Source organism: Ambystoma mexicanum, chromosome 3p (genome assembly GCF_040938575.1).
Source record: "Ambystoma mexicanum isolate Mex_15411 chromosome 3p, UKY_AmexF1_1, whole genome shotgun sequence".
Classification (NCBI taxonomy): domain Eukaryota; kingdom Metazoa; phylum Chordata; class Amphibia; order Caudata; family Ambystomatidae; genus Ambystoma; species Ambystoma mexicanum.
Genome location: NC_090925.1, coordinates 802036839 through 802061303, shown reverse-complemented (window position 1 = coordinate 802061303; position 24465 = coordinate 802036839). Strand labels below are relative to the sequence as shown.

The window sequence follows — 24465 nt, the reverse complement described above, 5'->3', positions numbered from 1 at the left end:
GGTCAGTGTGATTATAAAGGGAATAATGAGGTGGTCGCTCCACAGTATTTGAATTGGTGGTGCCATGGTAATGAGTTTTTTGTTGCCGAAGATTGCGTCAAGGGTATGCCCTGCCGTGTGGGTTGCTCCTTTGACTAGTTGGTGTAGATTCATTGCTGCTAGTTGGCTGGCTAGGGATTTTTGTGTGGCTGTGGTTTTTTCATCGCAACAGATGTTGAAGTCTCTGAGGACGATCAGATGATTGTAACTGATGGCTAGGTTGGTGATTGCTTCTCTGAAGGCATCTACGAAGGTTGCATCGTAAATTGGCGGTCTGTATATCAAAAGGAATTTCAGGTTTGTTCTGGGGTTTGCTGATAGGCATAGGATTAAGGATTCGCATTTATCAGGCGGCGCTAGAGAGCCGACCGTGATGGCGACTCCTCCTTGAGCTCTGTGACGAGCTCCCAATAATCCTGTGAAATCGGTGGCACAAGATACAAAAATATTCCTCTAAAGGTGTGGCCAGAGGTCTGAACACCCCCCGGTACCAGTGACAGAGTGTGGTGCCCTGGGAGCCCACCCGACACCCTGAAGGCAGTTGCAGAGTCGTGGCGGGCACACAGCAGCGTAGGCAGCAGGGAAGCAACCATTACCATAGCGGCTGCGACGGGGCCCGTGCGCCTTCTGGAGAGCTTGAGGGGCGAGCGCATCCACCCTGGCACCGCAGGGTTGGAGTGCCTGGAGCCTCTTCACTGGGCAACACAGACAACAGGACCACCAGTCGGAGGAGGTGCAGGAGCGGACGCCGGAGCAACGGCAGTGATCCCGCTCAGCAGAGATACCTACATTGGCACGTCTGTGTGAAGGAAACGTGAGGCGGCTCACCCGCCGGCAAGAGGAAGGCAGAAACCACAACGCGGAAAAGCTCACAGACTAGCTGGTGTTTGGTGGCCATTCGCGGCACAGAGGGGCTCTGGGAGTCAATCAAGACGTGCCCATGTACTGAACTGCTACGAACACATCAACCCCAAAAGGTAGGTCGGAAGTGGGGATTACAGCAAGGGAGGAGTAGAGGGACAAAGTCTGTGGTAGCCCGCTACTACAACAACCAGCAGCTCCACTGTAAAGGGGCAAATCCGCAGCGGGAGGTGGCGCAGTGTAAAGCAGAAGCAGTTTGTAGCCGGCTACTGACCTCCAACCCGTTCCACTGCTCCCTAGGGACAATCAATCTTGATAGGAGTGCAGAGGCTGGGCGGAACACAGAGCGGACAGGCTGGAGTTCCCAACGTACTATAACTACAGCCTACCGAGTCAAGACACAGAAGCACAGCCAAGAGTGAGAGCAGCCATGCCTCCCTCGGCATTGCAGATCCCTCACCTCACAACATTTAAATATTAATCCTGCTATGAGAGATGATAATACAGGGTCCAGGGGTGGAAGCATTACGGAGTCTGCCCCTGGAACCTAATCACCAACTCTCACAGCAAGTGGGTGTCGAGGACTTTAGCGCCCTTACCGATCACAGTCCAATAATAGCGAGTCTGGATTGGTCGGACCAACTGACAGGCACAGCCACCTTCCGCTTTGGCACCTGGCTGGAGGTTGGAGGCAGTACGGAGCCCACCATCGGCGGGCATCTAGGCATCAACCCCCGGGAGCGCGGCATTACTGGTGAACGGGGAGGCAGGGGAAGAGCTTGCGCACCTGCTAAATGTCCTAATACACTGCAAAGCGAAACGCATGAGGTGATCCAGCTGCATCCCTATGCCGGAAACAGGCCCAAATAGCAGCAAGTCAGCACTATTGCTTCCTGGCCTGAGGCACAACCAGAACTGGGAGCAGTCTGGTGCTATACTTCCCCCAGGGAGCTGCTCAGAGAGAGGAACTGATGAACAACGCTGACACTGGAAAAGACCCTAAAAGTGCCCCTAACTGCTAATACATCACCCCAACAGACCTGTGGACAAGGGAGAGACGAACTGGGGTGACGTAGGAGAAAGCATAGTGAGACATTACCAATCAAACGTCCCCACCAAAGGAACGGCTTGGAGAAGGAGACACCCTGCTGAGATAGGCGCAGCGAGGCAGGAGGAGAGGCCTAAGACTCTACTCATCCCCGGAATGGGGCACTGCACCGGAATAGACTGGTTTAGCCGGAAGCGGACATGTCACACTCACTGAGACAAGAGTACATACCTATTGACCCGTGTATGTATCATATACTGAAGCCCCACGCGATCACAGCCTGCACCCACTTGACGGGAGATGGAGAGCGCTCCAGACTTCTGACAGGTACTCCTAAGCGGATCGTACTGATACCTAGATAGAGTACAACCGAGCATGGGGAAGTCTGACAAAATGCAGCGGAAAGTCACCTTTGAAAGCGGCCCTTCCGCCAAGACACCTAGACAACAGCCCCAGATGGAAACATCCGACTCAACGGAGGAGGCAGACGAAAACGTCTCCCAAGCTTCCGAGATAGACATCAGAGAGATTCTGTTAGATTTAAAAGCTGGCATAGGAGGATTTGACTCCAAGCTAGACTCACTATCCTCCAAGGTCGACCTACTGCAACACAGACTGGATAAACATGGCAAACGTTTATATGAAGTGGAGCAGCGAACATCTGGCCTGGAAGACTCCCTTATCTCCAGGGTGTCATCACTGGAGGTCCAAGTCAAAGCGGTAACAGCAAAAAATGAAGGCATAGAGGGAAGAGCTCATTGAAATAATATTCGCCTGGTCAGTGTGCGAAAATGACAAGGCACACCCAAGATGGAGGAGTTTGTGGAAAACTTGTGCAAAGAGCTGTTCGGAGAGCCAGTGCTGTCCCCCCTTTCGTAGTGGAGAGAGCTCATCGCATACCGGCATCTTGCGCGATACCGGTAGCAGCCTCCCGCCCCATCATTGCGTGTCTTCTGGATTATAGAGATCGTGACACGATCCTTCAACTGGCGTGAGAGAAAGGATAACTTCAATACGATGGAGATAAAATTAAAATATACTTCTCTGCAACAGTACAAGTGTCTCCGCAATCATTTGCGGGGGTGAAGAGGTGCCTGAGAGACTGCAACATCCCGTACTCCATGCTATTTCCAGCAAAGCTCTGGAGTCAGCATGCCGGGAGGACTCAGTTCTTCACCTCGCCAGAAGCAGCAGGTGCCTTTCTCGATGAGATTGGTGGGCACTCCCGCCCCCACCCAGGAATGGGCCAAGACCTTGTGGAGAAGAACAAGACCGGAGAGATCCGGGCTATCGTATAATGGGCCCTACGGAACGAAATTAAGTTGCTCAAACTGTATAGACCTCTCACACCATAACTGTTTGTTTAAATGGCATCAAATATATAGAAACCCTAGTTGGAAGGGGAGCCTGCAGACTCAGCACTTGCGCCCTGAGCGCTGTACTGTATAAGGGATCTGGGTTAAAGGGGATGGGGGTGCTAATGGGTGGGTTGGGGGTTGCCCGTGGGGGAGGAGCTATAGGGGGAACATAGGAACAGGGAGAAAGAGGAAGAGTTCAACAGGTAACAGGGAAAAAGGCCAAGGGTAAGCCCAGTTGTTGGGAATCCACTCCAGTAGGGAGAAGATCCGGGGGTAGTTATGATTGTTGGAAGTAGTACAACATCAATCTAGGGGACTAATGAAAGACCAGAGTTTTTAACAAGCGACAGAAGTGCAGGTTGTTCATGGTCAGCCTCAAAGTTAAAGGGAGACCATTCCGTAACTTACTAGCTGCCACCGAAAAGGCTCCACCGCCCACTCTTTGAAGACGAAATCGGTAGACAACAACTAGTCATTACCAGTGATTTAGCCAACCAGAATGGATGGATCTGCTATCAATGCGGGTCGCCATTGACCAGATGTGGTAGACCCGCAAGAGGAGAAGGGGTGGAGTTTAGCCCCCTTTTGATACGCGCCTTGAAACACTTGTGTATAGGTGCGCGATAATAAAAATATCATATCATATATCATTCTGATGCTGTAACACCTCCCAGACGGGAAAGACTGGACCAGATTTGGCCAGGGAAAAGAACCAATGGAAGAAAGAGCGAAGGGGGGATAAATCTGGGACCAGGAAGTTGTGGGTTGTCGGGAGACGTTAGAGGAGGAGGAGGTGGCAGAAAAGGAGATCAGAAGGAGGAAAGACAGTGGAAAGGACTGTGGATGTGATTTGCTGAGAAGGTGAGCTATTGGTTGGTGAGAGCAACTGGTGCTGTGATTTGAGGGGGTGTGTTTGTAAGGTGGGTGATTGAGAGTGTTAGTGAAAGAGTAGAGGATAAGTGAAGGTGCCAGAGATTGAAAGGAGGGTGACTGAGTAGGAGGTGGGGTAGTAGTCGAGTGAAGAGTGGAGAGCAGTAGTAGAGCGAAGAGGGGATTGTTGTAGTGCAGGGTACAAAGTTCATTCGACAGTTGTTTTTTCTACAGGTTTTTTACCGAACCTGTTTTCTTGAAAAATATATGGGGGGGTAAGCGTGTATAAAGGGTGGGCGGTAGGGAATAGAGTAAAACTAATACAGGAAGGGGAGTTTGAGGAGGGGCAAAAATAAAAAATATATTTTTTATGGTTTTTATTGAGAAAAGAAATTTCGGCAAAACAAATTTGAAAAAACAACAGCTGATGAATGAACATAGAACCGTAGTGGAGTGGAGAGGGGGTAGTAGTGGAGAAGGGACATTAACAGAGGGGAGAGTATGAAGGAGAAACAACAAGGGGTAGAAGTAGGTTGCAGAAAGAGAGCGAGAGACATCAAAGGGACAGAGGAGAAAGACTTAGAAGAAGAGCGAGAAGGTGGGTGGAAGTTGAGGGAGAAGACTAGCAGAAGGAGGGTAGAGCTATCAAGAGACAAAGGAAGAGGAACGTCACGGCGTGAAAGGAAGAAGTTAGATTGGGTCTTGAGTGTCTGGAAGGCACAACCCATTAGAACTAACAGACGATAGTTCAGGTCACACCTAGGAAGTCCCAGAGGGAGGTTAGATAGAAAAGGTGGTTGCCTTTTGTCCCTCATGGATTGCAAGGCAGAAACTAGATAGTACGGCAAGCAGTGAGAAAAAAAATTGACTTTGGGGGCAACCAAGTAAATGAAGATTTCTTCTAAAACAACTCTGGGAAAGTCGGGACAAAGGAGGGAAAAAGATACCAGAACCAGAATGTGGAAAAAAATAAAACCATTAGTAATGGATGTTCTAGGATAAGGAAAAGCATTAGTTAAATAAAGATCAGAAGAGAAAGGCGCAGCACATACCAGAGTGAAGCTCCTGGGTGCTGTGGAAATTGCTCTATTGTTTATGGGTATTGGGCAAAAACCTTTAAAAAACAAAGCACATCAGAGAATGTGAGTATATATCCCGACTTTAACACCAGGGAAGCAAAGGAGACGTAATGTATTGATACTGGTGTGAACTTCAATGGAAGGAAAGCAAATCTGTCTACACAATGTTGCCAAGCAGAGGGCAGGAGGAATGCATTGCATTTTGAACTGCCTTGATGGCAGTGACTCAAAAGTATTTGGATCCCTCCTTCAGAATCTTCTTCTCTATTAAATCTACAGGCTCCTCCATGTTAGATAAGGAGATGGCGCTGTGGGTACCCCTGGGGCCGGCCCTCAGGAGTTCTGTTGGGCTGAAGTCTACCCATGGCTGCCACCCTCTTTATACTTGATAATGTGAAAGGAAGGAAGAAACAAAAATAAAATCTCTCAACAAGATGCAGTGCATGGATAAAAACTGCATGTTCACAATGTCAGTCAGCAGGCTCATACTCCTTACATCGGGCCAAATCTTAGAGTTGAACATGGCAGTCCAATCCAAGATGGCCTGAACTTCAAATATGAGGACTTCATAAACAACCACAGGTTGGTAAGGAAGAGACATTCAAGTAGTGGGAGGTGCAGAAGTCAACAAAGGAACATGGGAAACCGAGTGACTGCCTCATGCTAATGGTAATTCCAATTTAAGTGCCACAGGATTAAACACCTTCATAACAGGAGAAGGACCAAAAAAACTGCTGTGAAAAAATGGTGATAACCTGAAAACTTCAAAACCGTGTTGACAGCCACATTGAGGGCCCGATTCTGAGGTGCATCCAAACATAGGAAAGTGTTCTTCCTTGAAGGATGAACACTTTCCTTAAAAGCACCACATTCTGGCAAAGTGACAATGTGGCAGCCTGGCATCAAAGCCGCGACCATGGCATGTGCCAGATTTATGGCTTCACAACAGCCCTAGCAACCATCAGGAATGCATGACAGGCACTGCAAGGAAATTCTCCTTGCAAAAGCTCTGGTTTGGCACTTCAAAAAAAGGAGTTAACATATAGCACCTGTGAGGTGCTGTTAAACTCTACTGCACACTTTTTCACCTTTCTAAAAACAGCATTGCCTAGACTGCATCACCACTTTTCTAGTTTTAGTTTACTGAAAGCTTAAGGACACTTTCGTAAATTACAAAATTGGCAATCTTTTAAGGAATGCTTGCAGCGCCACTGGTGCACATGTTTCTATCAAAAGGATATATTTTAGAAGCTTTTGCTGCTGGAAAGCACAACATCTCCCCTCCAATACTTCCACCTGTGATGTTGTCACATAGGCGTGCGACAGCGGCGTTGAGCCGGTGCACGCAGTTGAAATAAAGTGAGTAGTCCTGCGCAGCAGACAGAGCGTGCGAGGAACCCGACGGAGCGAGACCTGTGTCTGCATGTTCTGTTCAGGGCACGGGTGGGCAAGGCCTGCACACTGGGGTTCCTCATGATAATCAACTCTTAACACTGGCGACGAATATGCACCTGGGCAGGGGAAAGGATTTCGATGCACGCTCGACAAACGGATGGCAGGAGTGATTCCTTTTGATGCTTGTCAGATGCAACACTCGTGGTAAGAGGCAAGGCCCTAAGTGTGTAGTCAGGGTGAGTAGCGGCCTCCAGGTCCACGGGTGGTGCCTGTGCGCTCAGCTACATACGGGGATCTGTAATCCCAACCATGAGTGACAAGGAATTAGACCATCAAGCAGGAGGACAAGGCCCTGCGGCGAAAATCGCCAGGGCGAGGAGAGCCCTGTGTCAATAAGGTTCCCTAGCCCCAAAGCCAGAATTGGATACAGCAGGGAGCCCATGCAGTTTGGGGCCAAAGTGGATTCTTTGGATAGAAAAACTGCACATGTACTTTAAAGCCACGGGGAAATCCAATGATGAAGCGAATGTGGCAACACTCATCTATTCCGCAGTATCCGAGGTGCACAACATTTTTAAGTCTCTCACCCCAGTGGACAACTCATGTCAGGCAGCAAAGAATTGTCTGAAAGAACATTTCTTGCCGCTGGCAAACCAGGACTATGAGAGTTTCATCATGTGTGCTGCCAAACAGAATAGGAAGAATCAGTGGACAGCGTCTATGGCCGGCTCAGGCACTTGGCAGCCCTATGTGCATGGAAAAATGAAGAGGGTATGGTCAGAAACCAGCAGATTTAAGGACATGCCTCTGGGAAACTGCGACGTCAGGTACTACGCGAGCCGGGGCTCACGATGGCCCGCATACTGGAAATGGGCTGGTCATATGAACCGGACAGAAACTTGCGTCACCAAGATGGATGCTGCAGTTCGCTTGCTCAAACTAGAAGATGTCTGTGCAGTGGGACGACAACAGCCCCCTGAGTCAGGAAGGTCTTGATGCAATGCCAAGAGAGGGGAAAGCTTGATGCCATATCCAAAATGCAGTTATGACCTCCCACACGCAGGGGGGTGCCCAGCCAAAGGAATGGTGTGCAGCCAGTGTAGGGTGATGGGTCACTTTGCAAGGATGTGCAAGGCTCCCACCCCAGTGAGCATTTCTCGAGGACCGAGCAGGTCACCGAGTGATAGCGCAAGAAGAAGAGGATGAGGAAGAAATCTTTTTCATCTCCCGCATAGACTCACTCAAAACAAAGAATAGAAGACAACACATGTGCACTATGAACGTGGGGGGACAAAGACACCAGTGCGGGTGGACATGGGGCGTCAGTATGCGTGAGGGCAACGCGTCACTATGATGCTCTCCCAAAGCCTCCGCCACTGTCCAAAGCAAGGGCGAAGATCTTCACGTTTGGGGGCACCCAACCCATACCCCTTAAAGGTGTTTCTATCACCAAGGTGGCTCACGAGGGCAGAGAAATCAAAGCTAAGTTCTTTGTCACAGACGTTAGCAGTCACTCACGCCTGAGTTGTGCAGCGTTAGAAGCCCTAGGAATTGTTAACTTTGCCTATGGGTGTACATTGAAGACATAAACAAGGTGTTGGAGAAGTACAAACAGGTATTTGTGGGAGTGGGGAATCTGCAAGACGATTCCATCAAACTGCATATTGATGAGTCAGTTCGCCCGACAGCCCTAAAACACTGCCAGATACCTTTTCACCTCAGGGATCAGGTAGAGCTAGAGCTAGAAAATCTAGTGAAGCTAGACATTGAAAGGGTGGAGGGACCCACCACATGGGTCTCGCCCATTGTCGTTGCACACAGAACAAAACAACCAGGGTCAGTGCGGATATGTGAGCACCTGAGACTCCATAACCAAGCAAACAGGAGATCGGGATCTCTTTAGCAGCGGAGGTATTTCATAATGTGATACGCGGGGCTCTGGTAGGACTAGAAGGTGTCATAAATCTGAGTGATGACATTTTGGTGTATGTAGAGTCCGAAGCGGAACACATAGGCAGACTGGAGAGGACATTAGAGAGAATTCAACGCCTCTGTCTCACCCTACACTGTGAGAAGTGCAAATTATTAAAAGACTGCATAGAGTTCTTTGGATTCTTGTTTCATGAAAGTGTCATTTCACCCGATCCACGAAAGGCCAAGACATCCAGGAGGCAAACCCACTAGAAGTGTTTCGGACATCAGAAGCTTTCTAGGGATGGTGACATACTACGGGTGTTTCATCCCGAATTTGGCGACGATCTCCGAGCCCCTCAGGGTTCTCACGAGAAAGGACAAAGGGCGGGTGAGGACCACAAAGGAACAAGAAGCCTTCGAAGCCATCAAGCAAGCACTCACCGGGGAGGAAACCATGGCCTTCCTTGGCCCACGGAAGGAGTCAGAGATCATAGGGGACGGCAGCCCCGTCGGACTAGGAGCAGTCCTGTCCCAACAGGACAAATGAGACCAGTGGCATATGCAGGTAAAGCACTAACGAGTACCGAGCAACATTACTCTCAAATCGAACGGGAAGCACTCGCAGTCTTGTGGGGATGCTATCACTTTCGCATCTACATTCTAGGCAAGCCGGTAACGGTGGTAACAGACCACAAGCCACTATTACCAATCATGGTGGGGTCATTGTCAAAACCACCCCCGAGGATCGAGCGTTGGATGCTCGTACTATATATATAGAAAGAAAACTATGTTACTGTTAGCTAGTATCATGCGCCCTTATCATGTAGGAGAAAAAGAAAGACAACCACTGCCTTGTTATTCTCCAAGTTGTAAGCTTTGTGCTTTTAATTGTGCATTGGTTCGAAAGGTTGCCCTTTAAGATTACACGTGTTTCGACGTTGCGTCTTTTTCAAATCAGGGCTGATTAAATTCCATTAACAAAAATATCATATTCATTACAGATGTAAAAAGAAAAAGAAATAGCATTGTATACATGTTGTAAATCAAACACAAACAGTTTTTTTGCACATATGTTAAAAGATGGCCATTGAGGGAGGGGGTAGGGTGGGATTGTTAAGGGTGGTTGACAAAAGAAAGAATGCATCAAGTAATAAAAACGAAACAGAAAAAAAGAGAAAAAAAACATACATGAAAAATTTAGTTAGTTGACGATATCTTATTCCACTTTGCAAGACATATATAATATAAATTTGTATTTGAAACCAGAAAAATTGGGGTTTCTATTTCTTCTTACCAAGTCAGTTCGGTTTGCAATTCATAAGTTTAATACTTAGATCGGATAGTCATGGGTTAAATACCTAAAACAAAAACAACATGTGTCCCATTAGTAAGCTTACCCGCTTACGGTTAATGAAAGTACCTTTGGTCAATGGGGCTATACATTATTTAAAAGTGCACATGAATTCGTAGGCGATTTTAAGTTTGCCGTTGTCAGTTGTCCCAAATGGCTAATCGGTTAATGGTTGAAGCTGAATAGAAAGGCAAGGGACCAGGTTCCCATATTTATCACCATAACTTTGTTTACACTCCAAGTGAGCGGGTGTATTGATTTTCCTAATGTTAATAATCGTGTTTCTCGGTCTAAAGTTTCGGGGCAGTAGCGATCGTGTCACCACGTGTATTCCACTTGTCATTCCATTGTGTGAGTGAGCCCCCCTGCGAAAGACCCTTCAGCACGCTTACCTGTTTGCAGATTTAAAACAAGAGGCTATGGGAACAAAACAATAGCACAAGCCAGAGGTAAGGCTTCCCAAGTTGACAGGGAGAGCACCCTAAAGCCAACAAGATCCAAGCATGATGAAAGACAAGAAATCAGTTTCATTACTAGTTACTGTGCAGACAATAAAGTATTGAGAAAGATATTAAGGAAAAATTGGCATTTGTTACAACTTGATGAAAATGTGAGAAAGTACATAGGAGAAAACCCTACATTAACTTACAGACGAGCCAAAACTATCAGAAATTTGTTAAACCCTTCACTTCTTCCAGAAGAGAAAAAAGAAGTTCCAGCTACATGGCTCCCGCCGCCACCACCAATAGGGTTTCGTAAATGTGGAACATGCACAATGTGCAAACATGCCCTTAATAACACAGTGACTTTCAAAGACAAACATGACATATCCCACAAGATAGTGGATCAAATCAACTGTAGAAGCAAGTTTGTGGTTTATGCAATTATCTGCCGTTGTGAAGAAATTTACATAGGTAGTACCATTCGGGTACTCAGGACAAGAATAAGGGAACACATATCAAACATCGGAAGTCAAGATATCAACTTACCTCAAGCCCAACATTGGCAACGCAAACACCAATTAGTTGACAAAAAGGAATTGAAATTTATTGGACTTAAAAAAGTGACCCTGGGACCAAGAGGAGGAGACCTTGAAGCTAAACTGCAGCAAGAAGAAGCAAAATTAATTTGTAAATTCTGTGCAGTGGAAAGAGGCTTGAACTCAGATCATGAGATGGCTTCTTTTCTTTAAAGACAATTGAAAGAACAATCTTTATAATCATATCAGCACTAAATGGTTAACATTTCTTGTATTCACCATTGCCATTTTCTAAAAATGTTCTCCTAAAACAGGGTTTAAAATGGATAAGTATGTTTCATGTACCAGGTCTTGAACTTTAACATTGACATCCATAGGTCATGCACGTTTTATAACTTTGCAATATGCTTAATAACACACACTAGGTCAAAACCCTTAACATAAGGGGTTTGTGAACCAATTCAATATTAAACACCGGTCAATGGTGCAATTCGCTTAAAACCTTTTATAAACACATGGGTAACATGTAAAAAAGTTTTCATGACGAATTTTTTGAGACCTCGTTTTAATTTATATAAAGGTCAGTAATGAAACCTGCCCTGCAAAAACCCCTCACAAACGTATGCCCATTGTAACATTTCTCAAATCGGCACTATGCCCCTATGCATTAAGAGAGCGTGATTCTCACACTAAATAACCATCGTTATCCCAAAATATGGCCACGATATCAGAAACTAACAAAGGACCATTAGAGATACTGAGGCATCCGTTTTCAAATTTTGTATTTTCTCATACTCCTTACTAAATGTGTATTTACAAACAACACGAATTACACATTTGCATTATGACAATGTAGCACATGGTAATGGTATTTACCTGCAATACGCCAGTAAATTGAGACTTGTTTGGGAATTCAATATCTAAAATACATCTAATACGCGAGCAATTCTTTAATTACATTCGGAATGCCGTAATATCTGAAATCCGCTACAAATTAGAAAAAGGAATTGGACGAATCTGGTAAAAACAGTAGTAGGACTAAGCCGTCTAGTCACTATGGTTACAATATCAATAGCAACCCGCCTTCAGAACAAATGGGGACTCTTTGAAACGGCACACGCTGACAAACAGGTAAGCGTGCTGAAGGGTCTTTCGCAGGGGGGCTCACTCACACAATGAAATGACAAGTGGAATACACGTGGTGACACGATCGCTACTGCTTAAAACTTTAGACCGAGAAACACGATTGTTAACATTAGGAAAATCAATACACCCGCTCACTTGGAGTGTAAACAAAGTTATGGTGATAAATATGGGAACCTGGTCCCTTGCCTTTCTATTCAGCTTCAACCATTAACGGATTAGCCATTTGGGACAGCTGACAACGGCAAACTTAAAATCGCCTACGAATTCATGTGCACTTTTAAATAATGTATAGCCCCATTGACCAAAGGTACTTTCATTAACCGTAAGCGGGTAAGCTTACTAATGGGACACATGTTGTTTTTGTTTTAGGGATTTAACCCATGACTATCCGATTTAAGTATTAAACTAATGAATTGCAAACCGAACTGACTAGGTAAGAAGAAATAGAAACCCCAATTTTTCTGGTTTCAAATACAAATTTATATTATATATGTCTTGCAAAGTGGAATAAGATATCGTCAACTAACTAAATTTTTCATGTATGTTTTTGTCTCTTTTTTCCGTTTCGTTTTTATTACTTGATGCATTCTTTCTTTTGTCAACCACCCTTAACAATCCCACCTTATTCCCTCCCTCAATGGCCATCTTTTAACATATGTGCAAAAAAACTGTTTGTGTTTGATTTACAACATGTATACAATGCTATTTCTTTTTTCTTTTTACATCTGTAATGAATATGATATTTTTGTTAATGGAATTTAATCAGCCCTGATTTGAAAAAGACGCAATGTCGAAACACGTGTAATCTTAAAGGTCAACCTTTCGAACCAATGCACAATTAATAGCACAAAGCTTATAACTTGGAGAATAACAAGGCAGTGGTTGTCTTTCTTTTTCCCCTACATGATAAGGGCGCATGATAATAGCTAACAGTAACATAGTTTTTTTTGCATTTTGTTTTCTAACGGAGTAAGGGAGCCAGCAATCTCCGTTGTTACTCAGTCATGCGACCGTGACTTTTAAGTCAACAATCATTAAGGAGGGCGCTGAGGTCCACTGGGGTAGTGACCCAACAAAACAGACTCCTTTATTACAAGAGAATACTATATATATAGGCCTGGGTCTCACAATCCTGCGGACTACCTCTCGCGACATCCGAGCGGTAAGGTGAACGGAAAGTGTACTGAACAACTCGTGGTGGAAGAACATGTGCAAGTAGTGGTGGCAGCCGCTAAACCAGTGGCACTGTCCATGCAAGAGGTGACAGACGCGTCCAACTGTGACGGGAGCTTCGAGATAGTGAAAGCGGCCATGACCAACGGGGAATGGAAAACTGTTGTAGCAAACCCTCACCAAATAGTCCAGGGGCCCCAACGGGAGCTGGAGCAACTGTGGAAGGTGCGTCATGAACTGTCATCAATCGAAGAAGGGCTCCTGTTAAGGGGAAGCAAGCTGGTGATTCCGCTGGCACTAGTAGAGAGAGCAATTGAACTGGCACACTGTGGACACCAAGGAGCAGCCAAAACAAAATCAAGGCGACGCCTGAAAGTATGGTTCCCTAACCTAGAAACAAAGGTGGACAAATTCATAGCAAACTGCATATGGTGTGAGGCGGCAGCCCCTGCTAACAAAGAACGCCGATTTGAATCAATCCCCCGGAGTGATCTATTGTGGGAAGTTGTCCATGCCGTCTTTGGGTCCACTGGCCGCGGGATGCATTTTCTAATGATTATAGACCAGTGGTAACAGTACCCGGAGGTCGAGCTAGTGGAATCCACGTCTTTTGAACAAGTAGCACAGGCAATGGAGAAAATGTTTGCGACTCACCGTTTTCCCAGACTCATATGCTCAGACAGCAGGCCCCCGTTTCGTGGAGAATATTTTGCATATTTCCTGGAAGAGTGTGAAATCACCCACCAGAAGGTTACGCCAGTGTGGCCACGTGCAAATAGAGAGGCCAAACGCTTTATGCATACATTAATCAAGGTGTTCCGCATTGCACAAGGCCAGGGTAACTCACCCAATAAGACACTGTATCAATTCCTGCGAGTGTATCGGTACACGCCCCACCGTCCCACAGGAGTGGCACCAGCAGAGGCGCTATTCCAGAGGTGCCCCAAGTGCCTCATTCTGCAAGTGGATGGCTGATTCCCGGGAACCATCCACGATGAAAAGGCAAGGGAGGACCAGAGAATTCACAATGTGAGAGAGAACCTACGACACCTCAAACCACATGGCTTGGCAGTAGGTGACACCGTGTTCGTCAAAAACAGACGTCCAGAGGGGAAGTTAGCCCTCACATTTGAACCCTGCCCAATGGATGTGGTCCAGGTCAAGGGATCAATGCTGACAGCAAGCAATCTAAGAGGGGCGGTTACCCGAAACTCCAGCTCCCGAAAAGTGGGGGAACACGAAGAAGAACGAGATGTAGACAACAGGACTCTCCCGAACAGAAGCCCAGGTGGTGAGGAGGTGCCTGAGGACACCTGGGAGAGGGAGGCACCAGACTAAGTGAGTGGCTTTGCAACAGGAAGGGGAGGTGAAAGCCGATATCCCAGCCGGGAACACTGTAGGTGCCAAGCCCGATTTAAGGACTACATCATGGGAGAGTAACAATGCGAGAAAGGCCTGTAATTGGACGCCCTGATCGTGGTCAGGTCAGAACATGTTGCTCATGTTGGGCTGAACTAATGTTATACTTAGTTTGTAAATGTTATGCTATTCATGTTAAGTTGTTTTGTACAAAGAAAGAGATTGATTTGTTCCCTATGAAAAAGGAAGAGTGTGTTGTTGTGACGTGGGTGTGCGGCGGTTGACATAAAGTGTCCGGTGCCGTGCAGCAGGCAGTGCGCGTGAGAAACCTGATGGAGCATGACCTGTGTCTGCGTGTTCTATACAGAGCGCGGGTGGGCAAGGCCTGCACAACGGGGTTCTTCATGATAACCAACTCTTAACACCACCCACCTCAGAATGGTGGTACTGGAAACTGGAGAGAGAATGTCAGCTTTGTTCACTACCTTTATCAGAAGCTCAGAATCGGGCCCTCATCCTCCCACCTTATAAGATACTGCTGGGATTGCTTACTGAACTCTAATTCGACATTAATTGCTAATGGATTGTGGACATATTTTTTAAATGTTCCTGAAAAGCAGGCATCGCAACTGGTACTCAAGCCTAAGGAAACGTTATCGGATGATACCCAAATGTAAAAGAAAATTAGTACAGAGTGTCGACCCACGCTGCAGGTTGTCATATGTATTGTACAGTCACAAAAGCCAGTGTGCCCAGTCATCCTGCAATTGTGTCAGAAAACATTAAAGACATTGTTGAGTAATTGGTTCATCTTTTTAGTCTGACCATCAACCTGTAGAAGGTAACTGTATGGCGTATTTCCTTTAATAGCCAAAGTTTGCAAAAGAGATGCCCATAACTTAGATATAAAATGAGTACCATTATCAGAAACCAGAACATTAGGTGGTCTGTGCAAGCAAAATATTGTTTTTAAAGAAAACATCTGTCAGTTGTGTAGCAGGTCAAAATGTAGGTAACAACAACAAAAACTATCTAATTCAGTAAAACAATCTGCTACAAAGTTTATGTAGTGAACCCCATAGGTGGTAGGAGCTCAATGAGAAAATCCCTAAAAATCGATTGCCACTGCCCGATTGGTGACTGCCATTGAAGAATTTAGATTGCTTTATTGCCTGTTTGAGAAAAAGTAACTGACATCTTTTTTCCATTGACCTTCACCTCCTGTTTAGTCCGTAAATTTCTTTTGAGATGGCGTGTATGAATACGTTTTTGTCTACGAGACATGTAGGGACCAGAAGTAAACCCCTTGTCGCCAGTAGACGGGGAAGCAATCTTATTCTGTGCTACATTTCCCATCTCTGCTCCTCCCGGCCCTTCTTTTTCCTCTTCAATCAGATCGATGAGGGCAGAAGGGCTATCAATGGGTGCTCTGCTGACAGCTTGATTAATCAGTGGAGAATTCAAGGAATAAGTAGTGGAAGAGTGCGTTAATCTGCATGCTAACTGTGTTACCAGTGATTCAAGCATGTCTAATTTTGTGTTAATTGTATCAATAGCTATAGGCGCCCTGCAGGATAACTCAGCTTGCGTGCTTTTGGTTAACATCAGCGTTTTATCAAAAACGTTTGTGTATGATCTCGAGGAGGCACCAAATGGTTTCTCAGATAGTACATTCTAGAACTGTACAAATTAACCTATGAGTTATTGGGTTTGTGTGGACTGTGAATGAACAAGAAACTCTCTATCTGGTGTAGTTTTGGTTACATTTATAGGGTCAACTTTACCGTTCCCCATTAAGAAACCCTCTATTTTACTTATTTTCATGAGGGTTTCGTTGGTTGTCTGTTTCAATTCTCTAATTTTCAAGTGTGTTAATTCGTGCCCTCTAATAGGTTCAATATCCTTGTCAGTACAGGGAATGTGTGCTCTGTTGTTTCAAAATCGTTTAATGCATGTGACATGCCCAGAGATGCAATTCGAGATGCTTCGTAGGCTGCCAATGATATCTGTTTTGCATCCACTGGGCTGGAGCAGGCTCTGACACTTTCGACTGAGGTTTGGTTTGCCTCAAAATTTTGCAAATCATTGCAGGTAGTAGGATTGGATGCAATTAGTGGAACTTGAGAAGGGGCAAAAGGTCCCACCGAATGAATATGAGAAATATCCACATCTACTGATCGATCTCGAAAGAGGTGCACTTCCTCGATGCCTACATGGCTGGGATTAACAGGAGTAGATGGTCCCAAAGAGATACGGACACGTTTTCCTAATTCGGCCATTATATTGGGGGCCAGCATTGAATCACCTGTGATACCCTGGTTGAAGATATCCCCAGGTGGGTTTACAGGTAGGATTGGGTTTTGATCTTCTCGCATACTAAGAAAACTATGCTGCTCCGAGCGTTCTCCATCATACATCTCTTTCAGGGGAAATGAGGCTGTGCCCTTTGTGTACATACTAGGTGAATGTACATTCACTGCCTCACCTTCCAACACATTGGACACAAAAATCTTTATTTCTTCGATGTTATCTGTACCAATAGTTCCTGGCATAAGTGCAAGGTTATCTCTTTCACTTACTTTCTTAGGGACTTGCAGTGTTTCAGCCTCGATAGCATTTGCAGGCTTCGGTATTATTTATTTATTTATTTTTTTTTATTTTTTTTTTTTGCAATTTCTAGTTTCTTACAAACTTTTATTACAACTTTCTTCCTTAATCGGTTCACCCTGCATTTACGTTGACATCTGGATTTTGCTAGCTCGTTGGTTCATGACTTCAAAATTTGCTCCAGAAAGTTTATAACTGCACAGGTCAAGTGAACTGAGGTCCCGCTTAAAATTTTCAACCATAGTTCATCCATACAGTCAGTTTGAGGGGCGAACTTAAGTAAATGCAGAGACCTTGAGTCCTTCAGTGAGTGGCAATCAGTCAGAAGATGTTTTAGTGATTCTGAGTGGTTGCCACAGAACCTACATGAGGGGTCTTTTACGTTGTCAATGTGTCGTAGAAAGCACATTTGTCTGGTTTTGTGGAGGTTTGTTCTTAGGCGTAAAAAGCCATCTCTATGATGGCGAGACGGGAATGTACTCAGATATTTTGGTAAGTAGTCTAGTTTGTTCGGAATCATGCTTAGGTCTATTGCAGTCTTTAATTCATTGAGTTTTTCCAAGTTGGCAATCCAGAGATGACGTCTCAGTTTTTTTTTTGCATTTTGGGGTCGTTCTATCAGCGTCTCCATGCTGATATGAGCAGCTTGCATAATTGTTTTTACTTTTTCGGCCCATACTTCTTGTAGGGTGTTTGAATTTAAGTTTGTTTGTGGGTTGAACAGTTTATATGCTGGTTCAACCTTCTCCAACGATATCTTTCGTAGTAAGGTCATTGATTTCCAAATGACAGCTCCGTACATTGGTTCGAGTCCCAATTCATGGCGGATTACTGTTACTGACAGGTATTTAGGTAGTCTTAGCACGCGGCGCCAGAATAAGCCCTCAAATTTAGGCCAGACTCTGAAGTCGATATTCCAGCCTGTCTCTGCACCAAACGTCAGGGATGGTATCACCTTTTGTTGGTAGAAGGTTCGTACTGGAATCAGAGAGAATTTTCCAAATTGTGAATGTATCTTTGCACCTTGTAAAGATAAGGTTTTTATTCTTTTGTCAAGTTCGGACACCCAGCTCCATTCTCTTATGGACATAGAGAATGGAATACCCAAGTATCGAATTGAGGTCACTTCCTCAATCGGAACGTTGTTTAGAAACCATTTGTATTTCTTATTTTTCTGGGTTACGCCATGACCTAATTTCTGAATTTTTGTTTTGTCCACATTAATTTTTAGGTCATGATCCATCATATAGGTGTTCAATGCATTTAGTAGCCTCTGTAGCCCTATTTGCGTTTTGTCAACTAGGACAAAGTCATCGGCGTAAATCAGATAACTTACAGGGAATCCATTGAGTTTGGGAGGAAAGCAGTGGGTGTTTATTAATGTGTCTGATACATCTGCAATGTATAATTTGAAGAGTTCCGCTGCTAGGGGGCAGCCTTGTTTCACTCCCTTTTTCGTTGGAATAGCTTCAGAAAGAACACCATCCTTGTTCAACCTTATTTTAACTGATGTAGATTCATGTAGGGCTTTTATGGGATTTAGTATATTTGGAGGACAGTTCCATTTGTTCAGTTTTCCCCAAAGTTTTTCTCGGTTGATTCCGTCGAAAGCTTGTTGCAGGTCTATAAATGCAAAGAACAGGGTTCCCTTGTGTCTCATGGCTTCCAACTTTAGTAGATTGAGTATAGCAAGGTTGTTTTCAGTGCCCACTCCTTTTGTAAAGCCAGTTTGACGTACGTCGTTTAATCCGCAGCAACGTGCCCAGGCTGAGATCTTTTCTTGAAGGAACGAGGCAAAGACTTTCCCAATAGTGTCTAATAACGCGATAGGGCGATAGTTGGCAGGTACATCTCTGTTGCCCTTTTTATAAATCGGGACGATAATGGCCTCCAACCAGGATGACGGAATTATCCTGGACGAGGCTATTGTCACAAATAGATCGGCTATGAACTTTGCCCATTCGTGGGGGTGTTGTTTAAGCATGATGTTCGATATGCCATCTGGGCCTGCTGCTCGGGAATTTTTTAACTTTGATATGGCATCGTGTATGGTCTTTGCGGTCTCAGCAATATCCCAGCGTACGTCTCCACCATTTTTCCCATCCACCAACATAGTGCTAGAGGGTGAGAAGATGTTTCTAAAATGTGCTACCCAGGCCGCCTCGGGAATACCATTTGCCATGGTTACAGCTTGATTTGGCTGGTCCATATTTAAGATTTTCCAAATGTTTCTGGTGTTCTGAGATCTTATCAAGGACAACATCTCCTCGCCACGTTCTTGGTCGCGTTGGAGGGCAAAAGCTTTTGTCCAATTTCGGTATAGTTGTTTTCGGTGTTTAATTTTTGCTACTTTATTAACGCTACTTTCCGCTCTTAGTTCTTTCAGATCTTTCCTCAGTTTCTTCTTCTCGTTGTTCTGGGCTACACTCCATGTGTGTTTATGATTGGACACTGACGTGTTCTTTCTTGGGTGGGAGCTGGCCACGGTTAGGAGAATGGCGGGATAATCGGTAAAGGTTGTCGATGCTTCATTTCTTGATTGAAAGTCGGCAGTGAGGTGTTGTATCTGTTTAGAGGACATCCGAATTCTGTTTCGGCTGGCGTTCACCTCTAAGTCGGTGCATGTCGTGCTTCTTAGACGCTTACAGTGAGGTTGCCAGTGCATTTTCAACTGAAAATGGTCGCTGTTCTTCGTTGGCGTAATCTGCATATTGATGATTGACGGCATCAGATTATTTGACACCCAGATGTAATCCAGAGTTTTCTTTAATCCCATGTTCGTCCACGTAATTTGCGGTGGAGTGTCACCCGGGACATTGCCGTTTAACATTGTACAGTCTCTTGCTTCCATAGCTTCCTGCCATCTTGTTCTTTTAGAAGAGTCCTTAAGATTCTTATTGCAGCGATGATTGACGTCTAAGTGGTTTCCATTGAACCAGGATGTATTTAAGTCACCACACACAATTATCCAGAGATTGTGAAGATTTCTTATATTTATGTCGATTATTGTAGTTATTGAGTGAATAAAAACCCCAGCCGAGATCTTTGCAGGGTTCCAATATACATTAATTAGCAACAGATGTTGAGGTGAGCTGAGGTCTTTTCTAGGTTCGCTGGTTTTTCTTACGAGTAGAGTTGACTGGACATGGTCATTAGGGTTCAATGTGTCTGCCACTTCCCAACCTGTTCCTATTTTTATCAATGTTAGTAGTCCTGAAGACGGGCGACCTCTCGCGTTTTTGCTTGCAGGGTTTATTAGTATTTGGTAGCCGTCTTTTACGGGAAGCTGTCGCATCCAGGTCTCTTGCAGGCATATTATAAAGTTGTCTTCGAGGTCCACTGGGAAGTTGTTGTATAAGTGGCCGAATCCTCTGGTGTTCCATGAGATCAGGGTGTTAGCGGCCTCGGGTGCACCGTTGTCTAGTTAATGTTTGTTCTTATCGTGTTGTGAGGTCCTGTTTGTCTTGGCAGGTGTCAAGTTTGAGTACAGATGCCTTCGAATCTGCTCACGCCGATGGCTCAGGATGGTTTTTTGTTCAGGATCCTCAGATGGGTTATCTCTGTACTGTTTGGCTGGTTCCAGGTATTCAAGGATTTCAAAGCCGAGCCGTAATATGTCTTCTCTTGCTCCCATCATAGATCTTCTGACTGCATGTGAGTTGACATGTAGTAATACGCAATCGAGTCTTTCTTCGGAGTAGTATTCGACAATTTGGATGTCGTCTGATGAAATTGTCCTTAGAGAAGGAACTGAATGCAGAAGGCGCATGACATTGCCACGATTCAAGTTTACATCAGAGTCGTCAGCCAACACGTTAGCCAGTTTGATTTTCTTTGCTGTCATGATTCGGTGTTGGTCGACAGGGGAGCGTTTTCCTCTTGTGTCCCTGAGTTTAAGATTCTGGGCGATTGTACGCTTTGGGTTTAGAACTGCGACTAGCTTTTCCTCGTTGGTCTTTAGGTTAAGATGTTTTTCTCCAAACATTTTGCTATCAGACTTTCTTGCATCTTGTGTGCATTTCTCACTCAGTTTTGTTGGCAAACATGTTTGCTTTTCTTCTTTTTTTTTCCAAGGATTGTTGTGTAGTTGGATGTGATGCTCAAGGGGGGACTTGTCAATATTTGACATGTTAACGTCGTGGATATGGCCGCCGCCCACACTCACGTCGTGTGAGTAAGTGGACAGGTTACAAAGTTCCTCAAGGTCATTTATGGTTGAGTCGCTGCCAGGATCCGAGACGACCCTCCTTCGCTTGTGTGGATTTGGTTTCATTGACTTAGTCGCATAATTTTGCGTGTTTTTCTTCAGGGATGGATGGTTGGCTGTTTTTTCTTCTGCTTTTTTGCAATTTTCTCTGTTGGAGACCGGGGTCTGGAATAGAGATTGTCTCTTTAACAAATTTCCTGACGTGTTGTCACGGACAAAAGTTTTTGGTTTTGAAGGTGTTGTTAGGTTTCTAATGAATTTCTTTGAGATTGGGGGTTGTTTTGGGGCCGTTGTAAATCTGGTCTTTTCTGTCTTTTTGTTGTGAGGATTACTACTTGGAGGACCTCCTGGTTTTCTATTTTGTATGGAGTTAGGAATCTTTCCAGTTTGGAGGTTTTTTGCGCCCCCATGGAAAATACCGAAAGAAGCCTTTAGATTTGAGCAGCTAGGAGCTGCTGGGGGGAGGTCCCAGATACTGGGAGGGACTTTTCCTTTTAAATTTTGATGTACTTCGCTTTCATTAGGCAATTGAGAGCCTTCCACTGAGCAGGGTTGAGGTGTCGCGGGAGTGTCAGATTTGGAGCTTGTTTCTTTCGCTTTTGATACCTGCTTTAGTGCATTTACTTCCGCATTTGCTTGAGGATAAGTAACACCTTGCACGTTCACCTGTGCTATTTCCCCTGGGGGTGTTATTGGCAGTGCAGCTGTGTCACCCGAGTTTATGTAATGATGAAATCCGTTTTCCGAATTTAACAATTTTGGCAGGGTTGGACCTGTGTGCCGAAGAGATTTTTGCATGAATGTCGACAGGTCATCCATTTGAGTCTTTGCATCATTTGAGTTTTTTTCAATCAACAGGACTATTTTTCTGAGGCCATCTTCCATCTCTAAATGATCTTTTATTCGTTGTTCTAGCTGCAGGTTAAAGTTATATTCCAGCAGAGATACTTTTTCTGTCAGGTGACCAATGATTGCACCGTTATTATGAAGTGTTTCATTCATGCTTTCGTATAACTTTATGAAGGGTATTAGAGCCTGAGATGTCGCTGCTAGCACGTTGTTATGTATTTGAATTGCTGCAGCGACCGAAAGATTAGATTTTGCTTCAGAAATTGAGTCCATTGGATTAAGCAGTTTTGGCTTGTGATGACCATTATATTCGGAGTCGTCCGGTTGAAATGGTAGATGTTGTTTCTCTCGACCTGCATCAGCGGATATAAGTTTGTGAACATGCAAAGGGGTCGAACACTTTGGGGTTGTGTCACCACCTTTGTTTGTCACGAGCTTTGGTCTGAGCATAGTCTCTCCCACTTCCTCAGCTCGATCATTTTTCAGCATATGGGGCCGAAGTGGACTTGCGATACCTCTCCCCCGATTCGGTAAGGTAACCAATGTATATTCTTCCTTATCTTGAGGACTAGATTTCTGTTGGTGGTTTATTGTTCCTGATTCAACATTGGTAGGTGACCCCAAAATTAACCTTGTGTGATTGTTAGGCCCATTTTCGTCTTTTCCTTCGGGGAAACTTTCTGAGAGTTTTGCTTTCATTAAGTCAAAATCGGCTTGTAGCCTTTGTGTAAGTCGAGCCTCCCGACCAGACGAATCGGTTACAGTGTTTAATGGTCTTATGGAGGGAGTAGAGTGTGTAGCGTTCACTGGCGTATTATTTTTATTGCTGTGAGCTGGGTTGTAACTGTGTCCTGTACTTAAGTTGAACGGTGTGTTGTTTGTCAATTGATTGCTCAGGGGATGACTATTCTGAGACAATCTGCGGGAAGTTGAAGTGACAGCAGAATGAGCCACATCCTTATTACGAAAATGAAAGCGTAGCATTTTAGGGATTTGGTTGGTGCGTGAGGTATCCGAGTTTAGAAGCTCGGCATCCGACACCTCAAAAGGAGAGTAAAATCGCTCGTCTCCATCTTCATTACTCTCTTCTGGTGGACAGCGTGGATGTTGTATCTTGCATGCAGCGTTGGAATGTGTTTTGCATGTGTGTTCCATGCAATCAATGTTTAAAACAGGAGCAAGTTCTGTGTTCGATTGCATGTGTTCAGGAGAGTTTGCAATTTTCTCACGGAGACCCGCATTTGGCAGGTCTCGTTGGACAACTGAGCAACCAGTTCGTTCACAGGTTGCCGTCTCTCTGGGGTGAGGGTGATCCAATACGTCTCGCACAATTTCCTGGGAGACAGAAGCTGAGATATCCTTGGCTATGGATGCAGCAAGTGAAGTGTGGCTCTCCACAGGGCACAATCCATTTTGTGTGATGTCTATGGACGGTGTTGAGGGAGGAAGTGCTGATGTTGGGGGAGGCACTACTGGGTTGTTGAGCTTGTTTTTACCCCCGAGCACAGCTGTCGGGGGAATGGAGTCTGAGTCACCAGACATTTGAATCAAAGGGGAGTCACGGCCAGATTCACTCAAGGGCTGTTTTGTTTTGAGACGAGTCAATGAACGGGTATCCATGGGCAAGAGTCTTCCTGGTAGCTGGCTGCCTGCCACTGGCTACAACCCAACACGATTACCTTGTATGTTCTGCTCGTGTATTAGGGTGTGTTGGTTTTGCAGGATATGTGTGTCTTTGCTGGGGGATCAAAGAGAGTTTAGTCTCCACAGTCTCCCTCCAGCACCACCAGCGCCTAACAGCCGCACAACAGCCGATGTGCTTTACTCCCTCGGGCTTAACGCCGCGAGGGCGGTAGCCTCGATCTAATGAAGGCGGCCTGTGTCACGTGATAGGTCACGTGCACCGCTGTAGCCCCGCCTCCTCCAGGAAGCGCAGGAAAGCCGACAGGAGCTTCGTTCCTGCTCGCAATGTCGGGTGAGTGAAGGAGAAGTTTCCACCATGCAGTTAGCAACGCCAGAGGACACAGCGCTCGTCCGGCAGCCTCGATCTAATGAAGGCGGCCTGTGTCACGTGATAGGTCACGTGCACCGCTGTAGCCCCGCCTCCTCCAGGAAGCGCAGGAAAGCCGACAGGAGCTTCGTTCCTGCTCGCAATGTCGGGTGAGTGAAGGAGAAGTTTCCACCATGCAGTTAGCAACGCCAGAGGACACAGCGCTCGTCCGGCAGCCTC

The 24465-nt window shown here is 45.4% G+C and overlaps 1 protein-coding gene across 1 annotated transcript in view; it reads left to right on the top strand.

The window, feature by feature from the left end:
- The window catches only part of LOC138580902 (zinc finger protein 25-like), a 174572-nt gene that overhangs the window by 96845 nt on the left and 53262 nt on the right, over positions 1-24465 (top strand). The window lies entirely within an intron of this gene.